Source organism: Rutidosis leptorrhynchoides, chromosome 4, assembly GCF_046630445.1.
Source record: "Rutidosis leptorrhynchoides isolate AG116_Rl617_1_P2 chromosome 4, CSIRO_AGI_Rlap_v1, whole genome shotgun sequence".
Classification (NCBI taxonomy): Eukaryota; Viridiplantae; Streptophyta; class Magnoliopsida; order Asterales; family Asteraceae; genus Rutidosis; species Rutidosis leptorrhynchoides.
The window spans coordinates 82,280,311-82,294,902 of NC_092336.1; the positions used below are offsets into that span (position 1 = coordinate 82,280,311).

Sequence of the window (14,592 nt, forward strand, 5' to 3'; positions counted from 1 at the left end):
TATATTGAGACCAAACGAATCCTGCCCCTCTGCTGCATCTTTTGGCTATTCGAAACGTGGGCAAAATCAGAAAAGTCTATTAATTGGATAACTTATATAATTTTTCTTTCCTTTTAAAAACTAATAGGATATTCAGTGAATGCACCGAGCAAGACGTTCACCACCTTTTGTACGTTCACCACCTGTAACTAGATCAAGACATTTAGCAAATATTACCGCCGTTGATTTTTCTTTAGAATCGTCATCCAGTCGACCAAGTACTCCAGTTCAAATTTCCGATAATCCATTTTTTGAACCCGACCTCACAATTGAGAATCCGGAGAATATTCAGGGACGATTCATAGATCCTGAACTATTAAATTTTCCTCCGGAACCACCAATCATTCAAACAGAGATTGTTGAGGAACGAACCATTAAATCAGAATCCTCCAGTGATTCCGATTCAACAAATTCAATTATGGAGAATCTAGAACCTTTAAGTATGGAAGACCGAATGAGAGCTAAACGCACTGGCCAAGGTCACGCAATTACTCATCCAGACATTAATGCGCCAGATTATGAAATCAAAGGAAAAATTCTACACATGGTGACTAATCAATGTCAATTTAGTGGTGCACCGAAGGAAGATCCAAATGAACATCTTCGTACCTTTAATAGGATCTGCACACTATTTAAAATAAGAGAAGTGGAGGATAAACAGATATATCTCATGTTATTTCCCTGGACTTTAAAGGGAGAAGCCAAAGATTGGTTGGAATCGTTACCTGAAGGGAGGATTGATACATGGGACGTTTTAGTTGAAAATTTTCTTAAACAATTCTTTCCGGCATCTAAATCCGTAAGACTTCAAGGAGAAATTGTTACGTTCACACAGAAGCCGAATGAAACTCTATATGAGGCATGGACAAGATTTGGAAAGTTATTAAGAGAATGTCCGCAACATGGTTTAGATACCTGTCAAATAGTACAAATATTCTACCAAGGATGCGACATCACTACAAGGAAAGACATAGATATTGCAGCTGGTGGTTCTATTATGAAGAAAACCGAAACTGATGCTTACAAAATTATTGATAACACTGCTTCCCACTCACATGAGTGGCATCAAGAAAAAGATATCGTTAGATCATCAAAAGCAGCTAGAGCCGTTTCTAGCCATGACTTAGATTCCATTTCCGCAAAGATAGATGCTGTCGAGAGATGAATGGAAAAGATGACTAAAGATATTCACTCAATACGAATTAGTTGTGAGCAGTGTGGAGGACCACATTTGACAAAAGATTGTCTCAGTATTGAATTAACAATGGAACAAAGAGAGAATATTTCATACATAAACCAAAGGCCTGGAAATAATTATCAGAATAATTATCAACCGCCAAGACCGATTTACAATCAAAACCAGAATTATAACCGAAATATTCAATACAACAACCAACAAGGTCCTAGCAATCAACAAGTATCCAACAATACTTACAATCAGCAAAGACCTAATTTTCAAAACAAACCACCACAACCCGATGATAAAAAGCCGAATTTAGATGATGACAAAGCTAGTTGAAACTCAAACGCAGTTTTTCACATCTCAGAAACAAACTAATGAACAAAATGCTCAAGCATTTAGAAATCAACAAGCTTCTATTCAAAACCTGGAACAAGAAGTAAGTAACCTAGCAAGGTTAATAGGTGAAAGAAAACCGGGAAGTTTACCTAGTGATACAAATGCTAACCTCCGGAATGAAACAGCTAAAGCCATTATCACAAGAAGTGGTACAACACTAAAACCACCTGAAATACCTGTAACTTCTGATGAAACTATTCTTACTCCACAAGAACCACAACCTGATCAAGATAAGAAAAAAGAACCGGTAGTTGAGAAGGTTAATGAAGATAACACAGTTAAGGCTAAACCTTATGTTAAACCATACCAACCACCACTTCCTTACCGAGTAAAATGAAAAAAGAGAAACTTGAAGCCGAGCAATCCAAATTCTTAGATATGTTTAAACAGATAAATGTAAATCTTCCCTTCATTGATGTGATTTCAGGAATGCCTAGATATGCTAAATTTCTAAAAGATCTAATCTCAAATAGAAAGAAAATGGAAGAACTCTCGGCCGTTACTATGAATGCTAATTGTTCAGCAGTGCTGTTGAATAAGATACCAGAAAAACTATCTGATCCAGGAAGTTTCACAATTCCATGTTTTCTGGGTAGTCTTAGTTCAATAGAAGCATTGGCAGACTTAGGTGCTAGTATAAATCTAATGCCGTATTCACTATACGCTAAACTAGACCTTAGAGAATTGAAACCAACAATAATAAGCATACAACTAGCCGATCGATTAATAAAATATCCTAGAGGGATAATGGAGAACATGCTAGTTAAAGTTGGTACTTTAGTATTTCCAGTAGATTTTGTTGTTCTGGACATGGAAGAAGATTCTCAAGTTCCTCTCATATTAGGAAGACCATTCTTAAACACGGCTAAAGCAATGATAGACGTGTTCGGTAAGAAATTGACCCTAAGTATAGAGGACGAGAGTGTTACCTTTTTAGTTGATAGAGCAATGCAACAACCGCAATCTGCACATGATACATGTTATTATATTCAAACTATAGATGCACATGCAGAATTGTTAGAAGAATTTCCAGAATTACAAGGAACAGGATAATGTTCTTTAGGAGAAAGAACAGAACAAATTGATGAAACTGAAATGTTAGCTACACTTATAGCTAATGGATATGAACCAACAACAGAAGAAATTCAAATGCTAAAAGAAGAAGACAGATATCGATATAAATCATCGATAGAAGAACCTCCGAAATTAGAGCTAAAGCCACTTCCAAACCATTTGGAATACGCTTATTTACATGGTGAATCCGAATTACCTGTAATAATATCGTCTTCTCTTACTGAAAATGAGAAATCACAACTCATTTCTGTGTTGAAAGCTCATAAACCAGCCATTGCATGGAAGATTCATGATATTAAAGGAATAAGTCCTTCGTATTGCACACATAAAATCATTATGGAAGAAGGTCATAAAACGTATGTGCAACGCCAACGAAGACTAAATCCTAATATGCAAGATGTAGTTAAAAAAGAAATAATTAAACTGCTAGATGCAGGTTTAATTTATCCAATTTCTGATAGTCCATGGGTAAGCCCAGTTCAATGCGTGCCTAAGAAGGGTGGCATGACTGTCATTACAAATGAAAAAAATGAGCTTATTCCTACTAGGACTGTAACAGGATGGCGTGTATGTATTGATTATAGAAAATTAAATGACGCCACCAGAAAAGATCACTTTCCCTTACCTTTCATTGATAAAATGTTGGAAAGATTAGCTGAAAATAGTTACTATTGTTTTCTTGATGGATTTTCCAGATATTTTCAAATTCCAATAGGACCCGAAGATCAAGAAAAAACCACATTCATGTGCCCTTATGGTACTTTTGCTTACAAACGCATGCCATTTGGACTTTGCAACGCCCCTGCAACCTTTCAAAGGTGTATGATGGCGATTTTTCATGACATGATAGAAGAATGCATGAAAGTTTTCATGGATGACTTTTAAGTCTTCGGTGATACATTTGAAACATGTCTAGCTAATCTTGAACGAATGCTTATTAGATGCGAACAATCAAATCTAGTACTTAATTGGGAGAAATGCCATTTCATGGTTAAAGAAGGCATCGTTCTTGGACATAAAATTTCAAAAGAAGGAATTGAAGTGGATAGAGCTAAAGTAGATGTAATTGCTAAACTTTCACATCCTACCAATGTTAGAGGAGTTAGGAGTTTTCTAGGGCATGCCGGTTTTTACCGATGTTTCATAAAAGATTTTTCTAAAATTGCCACTCCTATGAATAAACTCCTAGAAAAGGATGCTCCATTCTGAATGTATCAAATCTTTTAATATTCTTAAAGAAAAACTCACTAATGCGCCGATCATGATAACACCAAATTGGAATCTACCATTTGAACTAATGTGCGATGCAAGTGATTTTGCAATGGGAGCCGTTTTAGGACAAAGGATTGAAAAACGATTTCAACCTATATATTATGCTAGTAAGACGTTACAAGGAGCACAAACGAACTATACAACTACTGAAAAAGAACTCCTTGCTATTGTCTTTGCTTTTGACAAATTTCGTTCATATCTCGTTCTAGCAAAAACGGTGGTCTATACCGACCATTCTGCTCTTAGATACCTATTTTTGAAACAAGATGCAAAACCAAGATTAATCCGTTGGATCTTACTCTTACAAGAGTTTGATATTGAAATCCGAGATAAAAGAGGAGCAGAAAATCTCGCCGCTGATCATCTTTCTCGTCTTGAAAATCCCGAATTAGAAGTTCTAAATGAATCGGCCATACAAGACAACTTTCCTGATGAATATCTATTGAAGATAGATTATAATGAAATTCCATGGTTTGCATACTATGCAAACTACTTAGTTTGTGGATTCCTTGAAAAAGGATTATCGTACCAAAAACGAAAGAAATTCTTCAGTGATATAAAACACTATTTCTGGAAAGATCCACATTTATTTAAAAGTTGTCCAGATAGATTAATACGCCGATTTGTATTCAGAGATGAAGCTAGTAAAATTTTAAACCATTGTCACACAGGACCAACAGGAGGGCATTATGGGCCTCAACTAACAGCAAGAAAAGTTTATGATGCTGGATTCTATTGGCCTACAATTTACAAAGACGCATACCTTCTTTGCAAATCCCGTGATGCTTGTCAAAGGGCCGGAAAAATAAGTCAACGTGATGAAATGTCACAAAATGTCATCCAAGTATGTGAAGTATTTGACATTTGGGGTATTGACTTTATGGGTCCATTTCCAAAATCTCATAATAATCTCTATATTCTCGTAGCCATTGATTATGTATCTAAATGGGCGGAAGCACAAGCTCTCCCAACTAACGATGCACGAGTTGTAGTCAACTTTTTAAAATGTCTTTTTGCAAGGTTTGGAACACCGAAAGCTTTAATAAGTGATCGGGGTACTCATTTCTGTAATAATCAACTTGAAAAAGTTCTTAAAAGATATGGAGTAACTCATAAAATCTCCACCGCATATCATCCACAAACAAGTGGACAAGTTGAAAATACCAACCGAGCTTTAAAACGTATTCTAGAGAAAACCGTAGGATCAAATTCGAAGGAATGGTCCATTAAATTGGAGGATGCACTCTGGGCTTTTAGAACAGCCTACAAAACTCCAATTAGAACCACACCTTTTAGACTTGTCTACGGAAAAGCATGTCATCTTCCAGTAGAAATTGAACACAAAGCATTTTGGGCTTTGAAAACATGTAATCTTGATTTACATGAAGCTGGACGTCTACGATTAAGTCAACTAAACGAATTAGAAGAATTAAGACATGAAGCATACGAAAATTCGTTAATCTATAAAGAAAGAATGAAGAAATGGCATGATAAAAGAATCAGAAGTTCAAAAGAATTTAAAGAAGGAGACAGAGTTCTTCTTTTCAATTCACGATTCAAGCTATTTCCTGGAAAATTGAAATCAAGATGGTCTGGACCATTCATAGTCAAAAGAGTTTTTCCATACGGAACGATAGAATTAATAAATTCAAATGGAATTGAATTTAAAGTTAATGGTCACGGAGTTAAACATTACATACATGGTTCGATGGAAGTTGACAATGAAGTTAATCATAATTTCACCACCCAAGAAAACCTTCAAAATGAAAACATAAATATGTTATCAACAACATATGAAAAATCAAAATTAGAATATAAGGAGGATTCAAATTTGAGTGATGAAGAAGAATTCTTATACAAACCTCCCATTCCAAGAAACGAAGAAAAATGTGACCAAGAAATTCAAATAGAAGTGAAAGAACCAAGGAAAGAACACCCGAAAAAAGTTTACAAACCAACTCGACTTACTAAAGCAGGAGACCCGGGTGAATTTATCATTTCTTGCTTGCTTAATGATGGTGCTGTATATAATGGACTCGCAGATTTAGGAGCAAGTGCAAATATTATGCCTCTTTCCTTATACAAAAGATTAGGTATGGGTAAATTAAAACCAACCAAAATAGGTGTTCAATCATTTGACCAAACCATTAAACACCCGGTTGGAATAGCAAATAATTTACTTGTTAACGTGGGAAGTTTGACCTTTGTTGCAAACTTCATAGTGATTAATATGGAGGAAAACCTTGATATTCCTCTAATTCTAGGTCGCCCATTTTTAGCAACCACCGAGGCATTCATTGATGTAAGAGAAGGTAGAATGACACTTAGGGATGGTGATACATCGATCACCTTTGTGAACCGAAAGTTTAGATCTCCACCAACCAAAACTGTTAGACCAATAAAAACGCATAAGTGTGGGGAAGATGAAGAAACACTTAATGATGATCCAATCACAAAGAATGCTGTTGATGATACGAAATTAGATGAACCTATTTTTAACAGTTCAACGAAGAAACTTTATAAACGGATTCACGATGCTAAGATTAAAGGAAACTTTAAGTTATATAACCGATTAATATCCAATTTATCGTCAAAAGAAAAGGCAATGTTAGTTGAATTTGTGAAAGTTACGAAGGAAATCAACAAATGGATTAAAGTAAAAGTCAAAGATATACAAGTTGTTGATGATTCAATTGAAAATAATGTTAATCACAATTTCAACTAAGTATAGGGGGTTTATGTATTTCTGTTAGAGTTAGATTTTCTGTTTTCGTGTAGTTCTCGAAAATGGAACTCGAATGGTCTTTCCCTAGCAGACCCTAAAGAACTAGTCTTTTCCCCCCATTCTGAATTTTTATTTTTTTTAGGTTTTTACGAAATGAAGACTGCCTGTGAACTAAACCATGGTCTAATGCTACACGCTTTGATCACTAAACGTAATAATGACACACTTCCGAGTGAAATAGTATCAGTAATCAGAGAAAGATTGGACGGAGTAAGAAAAGAATCCAGATGCGAAGATAATAAGTTACAATTTGGTAAAGGAAAATCAAAATCCGCAGCGAAAAGAAGAGCACGACACCTAGAAAGATGTCACAAATGCGGAAAATGGTCACATGGAGGTAAATGTTCAAATAATCAAACCTATTCAAATACCGAATTTGTTACTTTATGCAGAGACGGACCGTTCATATGTTTAGAAGAAAAAACACTGAATGCTCGAGGTTACGCCTATGTAGCTATGGAAAACCAATTAAACCGACTATCTTATTAATGGGATAGATCATATAACTAAGAATACTATCTCACAGGTAAGTCTGTACAGTTTTTGTTTTTATTTTTAACCTTTTGATAATAAACGCTAATTTGTTCGCTATAAAGTATTAAATTGGTATTGAATAAAATTAGGTTTGGCGACCGAAATTATTGATATCATTCAAAAATTTATTACATCACTGCGAAATTTAACGTTTATTCTTAAGGTATAAATATCTTTAATCAATCAACCCAAAATATTTCAAAAATTCGTCATGAGTTAAATTAGGTCTTGGAACCGAAATTACTTTACCGAAAAGAGGGGCGCATATTTTTGATAATATTTGATTGATTAAAGTGGGATAAAAAGCCAAAAAGATTTTTAATTTTATTTTTACCATGCTTTTTAAAAATTAATATATAAATCTTAAATTAATATTGTAAACTTTGTAAAAACAATATATTTAAAATTTTAAATATTTGAAAAATTAATATAAGTTTGGTGTGAATTTATAATATGAATTTTTAAATTAAGTTTGGTGTGAATTTTTAATTTTTAAAATATGAATTTTATTTTTATGCATTTTAAATTGTAAGTTTGGTGTGAATTTTTAATATTAATTTTGAATTTTATATTTAAGTTGTGTGAATTTAAAAACAAAAATTTACTTTATTTCGTTAAGTTAAAAATATGATTTTTAAAATTCGTCGTAAGTTGAAGACTAGGTCTTTAAACCGAAATTGCTTTACCCGAGGGAGGGACGAGAACTTTTATTATCATTATTTTTAATCTTATTGAATTAAAATATGCCAAAAACATTAAAAAAACCAAAAATCTTAGCTTTTAAAACAATCGCTTGAAAAAGACAAATTTTAAAATTTTGTCGAAGGACGGACTAGGACATCGATCCGAAACGACCTCGTCCTAAATAACAAGGGAAACAAAATTTTAAAATTAATTACTTAATTGTTTTAATTAGTATAAGATATAAAAAATATATATATATATATATATATATATATATATATATATATATATATATATATATATATATATATATATATATATATATAAACTCCGCGACTCGCGGAGTTTGAAGGGTCAAACACCGCGACTCGCGGAGGGACCAAAATACATAAAAAAATAAAAACGTAAAGAACAGCTCAGTTGCACACTACCACACCAAATTCTGCGAAATAAAACCCGAAAATACTGCGCAAAAACCCGAAAAAGACCTCCCAAATTCACAATTTTTGACCGATAATCATCAAATCTTTTACTAAAATCATGTTAAGAAGGATGCTATCAAGGAATTTCTCAAGAAAAACGGTAAATTTCTACACCTTTTAATCCGAAAATTAGTGTTCTTGAGCAATTTTATACCCAATTTGATTTTGATGCTTTTTAGTGTAATTATGCTTAAATTGTTTATGTATTATGCTTGTATAACCTAGATTGATGCTATTTAACATGATTAGAAGCCTTAAACTTCAAATTTTGAGTAATCTAGGGTTTGTGTTCTTGAGCAAATTTGGGGCTTTTTGATATAAACAGGTTATGGCCTATTTTTGTCATGAATTGTTGCTAAATTAAGTAGTGTAACATGTTTAGGTAGTTAAATGATCCAAACTTTGAGCCTAAACATGATTTTGAGAATTAAAGTGAACTTTTTCAAGTCTAAAATTCATGAACTTGATTTTTGAGAGATAATGCTATTTGAAACTTGTTTAATTGCTAGTAATGATTATTTTGACATGTTATTTAAGTTTAATGCTTATGAACTTGGCGAATATTTTCGTATATGCTTATTTGAAAAGGTGTAGATTTGATGAAAATATGAAAATGAGCTTAAGTTTGATATAAATTGATCATGTCATTGTAATTATTTTGATTGATGATTTTGCTGACACTAATGCATATTTGGATGCACAAAAATTGTGTTTGATGTGTTTTGCAGACTGAAAGGGGTGAATCTTCAACCCAAGCTCGCAATGCTCCTGCTGAGAATACGGAACAACAGGAGGTGGATAACTACTACAAACAAGATATACCTCATCCAGTCATGACATTTTCTGATATGCACTTGGAAGATTTGCACCCGAACCTGAGATTTGACAGACTTTGGATAGATTATCCAAAATACCAAAGGGGTTTGCATACTCTTCATTCTAAAGCTGTTGAAGTAACTAGGGTCATAGAATGGGGACCATTAGAAGCTGTAGAATTGGCCGGGCCAATTAGGGAATTACTTGCACAGAGGTATGGTAATTCTACTTTTAACGATTGGGTACGGTTATTCAACATGCGTAGACCTGTATATAAAGTATGGTGTGAAGAATTGTTGTGTAGTATAGAATTAAATGATCGGGTAGCTAGTTTAACCGATCGATCTTTTATTAGATTTTTATTAGGAGGTTCGATGCGCCACATGTCTTTACTAGACATGGCTCAGGCTTTACGTATATATACGCCTGAGGAGCTAGCATCTGCCGATTGTAGAGGGTTGATACTAAATGGTAGAAAGATAGACGAAAATTTTGATACGCATGGTGTATGGAGTCAAATGACTAGCCATCACCGATTTAAAGGGGGAAATTACTCTTATTTGGATATAGATAGAGCTGAATTAAGAGTAATTCATAGGTTTTTAGCCAATTCGATTACACAACGAGGTAAGAACAAGGAAAAGGTAAATGAACAGGATTTGTTTTACCACATGTGTATTCGAGACCCACAAAGCACTGTAAGTATACCTTATTGTGTGGGTTATTATTTATCAGCTATGGTTAGGGGGATGAGACCGCATAGCATAATAGGAGGTGGTATATTTATTACTTTGATTGCTGAATATCTCGGTGTGGATATAAGTCGGGGGGGATTACTAATCGAAGAACCAGAACCCCGAGATACAATAGGTTTAAATGTATACCATGGTGCGAAAGTTTTGAAGAGGCGAAATAACACCGCAATACGATATAATGGTAGACATCCACAGGTTGAGAGAAACCAACAGCAAGGTAATGTAGGAGGGGGAAATGAAATGGCAGAAATGCAAAGGTTTATAGCTTCACAAGAGTATGAAAATGCTAGACATAGAGCATTTGAAGATTGGCAAGTTCATCAAAACCAAATCATAGCTTATTGCCAACATATAGGTAGAAACTATATTCCTACTCCATCGCCCATATTCCCTCCCTGGTCTATAGAGATCCAACCACCGTATCCTACGTATAACCCAGCCGAAGCATTTTATAGCACATATGGTTATGCATGGAACCCCTTCTGGTATCAGTATCATCCCTAGTCTACTTAGTTTTTTATTTATTTTATTATTTGTAATGTTAATACATTTAATACTTATGTTGGATTTGTAATAGTTTTATAATTTTCTAAATTTTATTATTAGATTTTAATAATTTTTGAATGTGGGGTAATATACCAAACTTCAAAAATATGTATATATGTTTGCAGTTTATCTTATGTACACAACAGGGTAAAACAACGCATTTTCAAAGACTGGCATTAAGTTCAGTAAAAGCAACTAATTTTGACGACAAGATGAAAAATATATGTGAAATAACAACGAGACGGAATGAACAAATGATGTGCACCATTTATCAAACAAACGCCAATATGTTTGGAAACTTTGGTAAAATTTAATCATTTTCACACAAATCACCCTCAATAATTTAAATTGTTACTGATTTCTTGCAAATGAGGGCATTGCAAGATCTTAAGTGTGGGAAGGGGTGAAATTCTTTCAGATTTTAAAATTTTTACTTTATACACTTGGTTACCATTAAAAATACTAGTAAAGCAGTAGTTGTATTAGAATCTAGTGCTCTTTAATAATAAAGAACAGCCCTAGTCTTATATACTGACTACCCAATTCTAGTAAAATTTTTCAAAATTTTCAATTAAATGAACTCAAAATCATGTTTATACATATTTATGAACGATAAAACTAGGTTTTAACACCGAAATTATTGTTACTTCGGAAAAGACATAAATTGAGAAACAAACCAAAATGTTAAAATTCATTTAAAATGGAATAGAGGACAATAAAAAGGAAAATAAAAGCCAAGTATGGGAAAATTTACCAAGATATTTTAAACATATGTCACATATTTCTGTAACAAATAACTGAAAATACTTTTGTTTTGGACTAAACTAAACTGTTTTACCCGATGAAAGAAAAGAAGAGATGGATCTACACGATGAATCAATTCTATCATTAAAAGGAAGTAAAGTCTTCTGAAAAAGAAACGCGCTTCTTGATTTAGGTCAGGAAGTTGTCGTCCAGACCAGCTGTAGGTTGACGAAAAATCTAGAAAAGTCATCACTAAAATCAGCAGGAAATCCACGGACCTCAGCATTAAATAGGGTCGCCAAGTGGTCAGAGTTATCCTAACCATGAGAAGGATTTATCTCGTACAATGGGGAGGCACCGTGCAAATTAGTTGGATAAGACTAATGAATCAGATCCCCAGAAAGGATAATCTCCTTAAAAGATTAAAAATCAGCTTTTAAGCCTGATATTACTCAATCCTAGAGATTGACCTTAAAGATTGAGAATTACAAACTCATGGAATTCAATGATATCTAAACTCGAGCTTGAACGAGAAAATATTTTGATCAAATTATAAACCGATTTGTTTTCTGAAAACCTATTTTCAATGCGTTCATTACCATTGAACGTAAAATCCTAGAAATTCACCTGAAATTCATTAGGTCACCTGAACCAAATCGGGTGTCAACCGTAAGAACGGTGGTTGCATAGCATGGTCAAAGACAGGACCTTGTGCCAGACCGAAAAATCATAAGGGTGAGCTTTACTATTGCTCCTACCAAGGATAGTAATTGCGTCCGACACGTTATAGACTATAATTAAAAGCATGTCAGGGGACATTGCCTTAACAGTTGCTTGTTCAACGCTTTCCTTTACAACCGGATGGTAGTTTACCGAAAGGTAATATACGGGACAAGTAAACTGGACGTGTTGCTTTCCAAATACAAGGTTAGCAAGTGGGTGACACAAAACCATAAGTTTTGAGCTAAAATTTTCAAATATGAAACCCACCAAACCCACAAAAATAATTTGCAAACACCGGTGAAGGGTTATTCCGGAAAACTTATCTAGGGTAAAAACTAGATTTAATTTTCAAAAGATCAAATGTTTTCATAAAGATCCAATTTCCTTAATGGATCTAAATTTTTATAGTCATGTGGGACTGTAAACCATATCGTTACTACCATTGTTTATACCGCCGTATAGAAATCACTGATGTACAAAGTGTGAAGAATAAAGAAGTGATTCTAGTATTTCAAGACTATATTGCTTGAGGACAAGCAGCGCTCAAGTGTGGGAATATTTGATAATGCTAAAAACGAACATATATTTCATAGCATTATTCCCCAAGAAAGACAAGCTTTTAGTTGCAATTGTTCTATTTACAAGTGATATTCGTTTAAATAATAAAAGGTGAAGACAAAAGACAGATTCGACGAATTGAAGACGCAAATGACCAAAAAGCTCAAAAGTACAAAATACAATCAAAGAGGTTCCAATTATTGATAAGAAACGTCTCGAAATTACAAGAGTACAAGATTCAAAACGCAAAGTACAAGATATAAAATAGTACGCAAGGACGTTCGAAAATCCGGAACCGGAACCAGAGTCAACTCTCAACGCTCGACGCAACGGACTAAAAATTACAAGTTAACTATGTATATAAATATAATATAATATATAATTAATTATATAAATTATATATATATTATATTTATATAATAAACCGTCGGTAAACAAAGAGCCAAAATGGAGTGAGCTGTAATTACAAACTCCGCGACTCGCGGAGTTTGAAGAGCAAAAAGGGCGCGAGTCACGGAGCTCACCTGGACTCAAATCCCTATAAAAGCAAACGCAGTTTGATCGCAAAAATACATAATTCAATCTCTCTCTCAATATATACGTAAATATATATATATATATATATAATTTATATTTTAATTTTAATTTTAATTTTAAATCCTAATAATAAGGGTATGTTAGTGAATGTTGTAAGGGTAAAAGTCGAAATTCTGTCCGTGTAACGCTACGCTATTTTTAATCATTGTAAGTTATGTTCAACCTTTTTACATTAATGTCTCGTAGCTAAGTTATTATTATGCTTATTTAAAACGAAGTAATCATGATGTTGGGCTAATTACTAAAATTGGGTAATTGGGCTTTGTACCATAATTGGGGTTTGGATAAAAGAATGACACTTGTGGAAATTAGACTATGGGCTATTAATGGGTTTTATATTAACTAAACAATACCTTGTTAATTTAATATACAAACTTATAATTCAACGTATTTATATATAACCACATACGCTTGACTGGGTACGATGGGCGAGATATTTATAAATACCAATAATTATTCATTTTACCGGACACGGAACTGGATTAATAGTTAATAGACTTGTTGAAACAGGGGTGAATTACATTCAAGGGTAATTGGTGTAATTGTTAACAAAGTAGTAAAACCTTGGTTTACACGCAGTCGATAACCTGGTGTATTCATTAAACAAAGTATTAAAACCTTGTTACAATTCGAATCCCCAATTAGTTGGAATATTTGACTTCGGGAATAAGAATAATTTGACGAAGGCTTTCGCTCTTTATATTTATGACTGATGGACTATTATGGACAAATCCGTATGGACATATTAAATAATCCAGGACAAAGAACAATTAACCCATGGGCATAAAACTAAAATCAACACGTCAAACATCATGATTACGGAAGTTTAAATAAGCATAATTCTTTTATTTCATATTTAATTTCTTTTATTTTATATTTAATTGCACTTCTAATTATAGCACTTTTATTTATTGTTATTGTATTTAATTGCACTTTTAATTATCGTACTTTTTAATTATCACAAGTTTATTTTATCGCACTTTTATTATTCGTAATTTCATTATCGTTATTTACTTTACGCTTTAAATTAAGTCTTTTATTTAATATTTTACATTTGGTTTTAACTACGACTGAAGAATTAAAATTGACAAACCGGTCATTAAACGGTAAAAACCCCCCTTTATAATAATAATATTACTTATATATATAATATATATATATATATATATATATATATATATATATATATATATATATATATATATATTTTTGTATTTTTATAAAAGTAAACTAATATAGCGTTAAGCTTTGTGAAAAAGATTCCATGTGGAACGAACCGGACTTACTAAAAACTACACTACTGTACGATTAGGTACACTGCATATAAGTGTTGTAGTAAGGTTTAAGTATATCCATTCAATAAATAAATAAATATCTTGTGTAAAATTGTATCGTATTTAATAG

The 14,592-nt window shown here is 33.1% G+C and overlaps 1 non-coding gene across 1 annotated transcript; it reads right to left on the bottom strand.

The window, feature by feature from the left end:
• Positions 1–841: 841 nt before the first annotated feature.
• LOC139846125 (small nucleolar RNA R71) lies at positions 842–948 on the bottom strand. Its single transcript, XR_011758866.1, has one exon. It is a non-coding gene; the product is annotated as a small nucleolar RNA R71 (small nucleolar RNA).
• Positions 949–14,592: the final 13,644 nt, after the last annotated feature.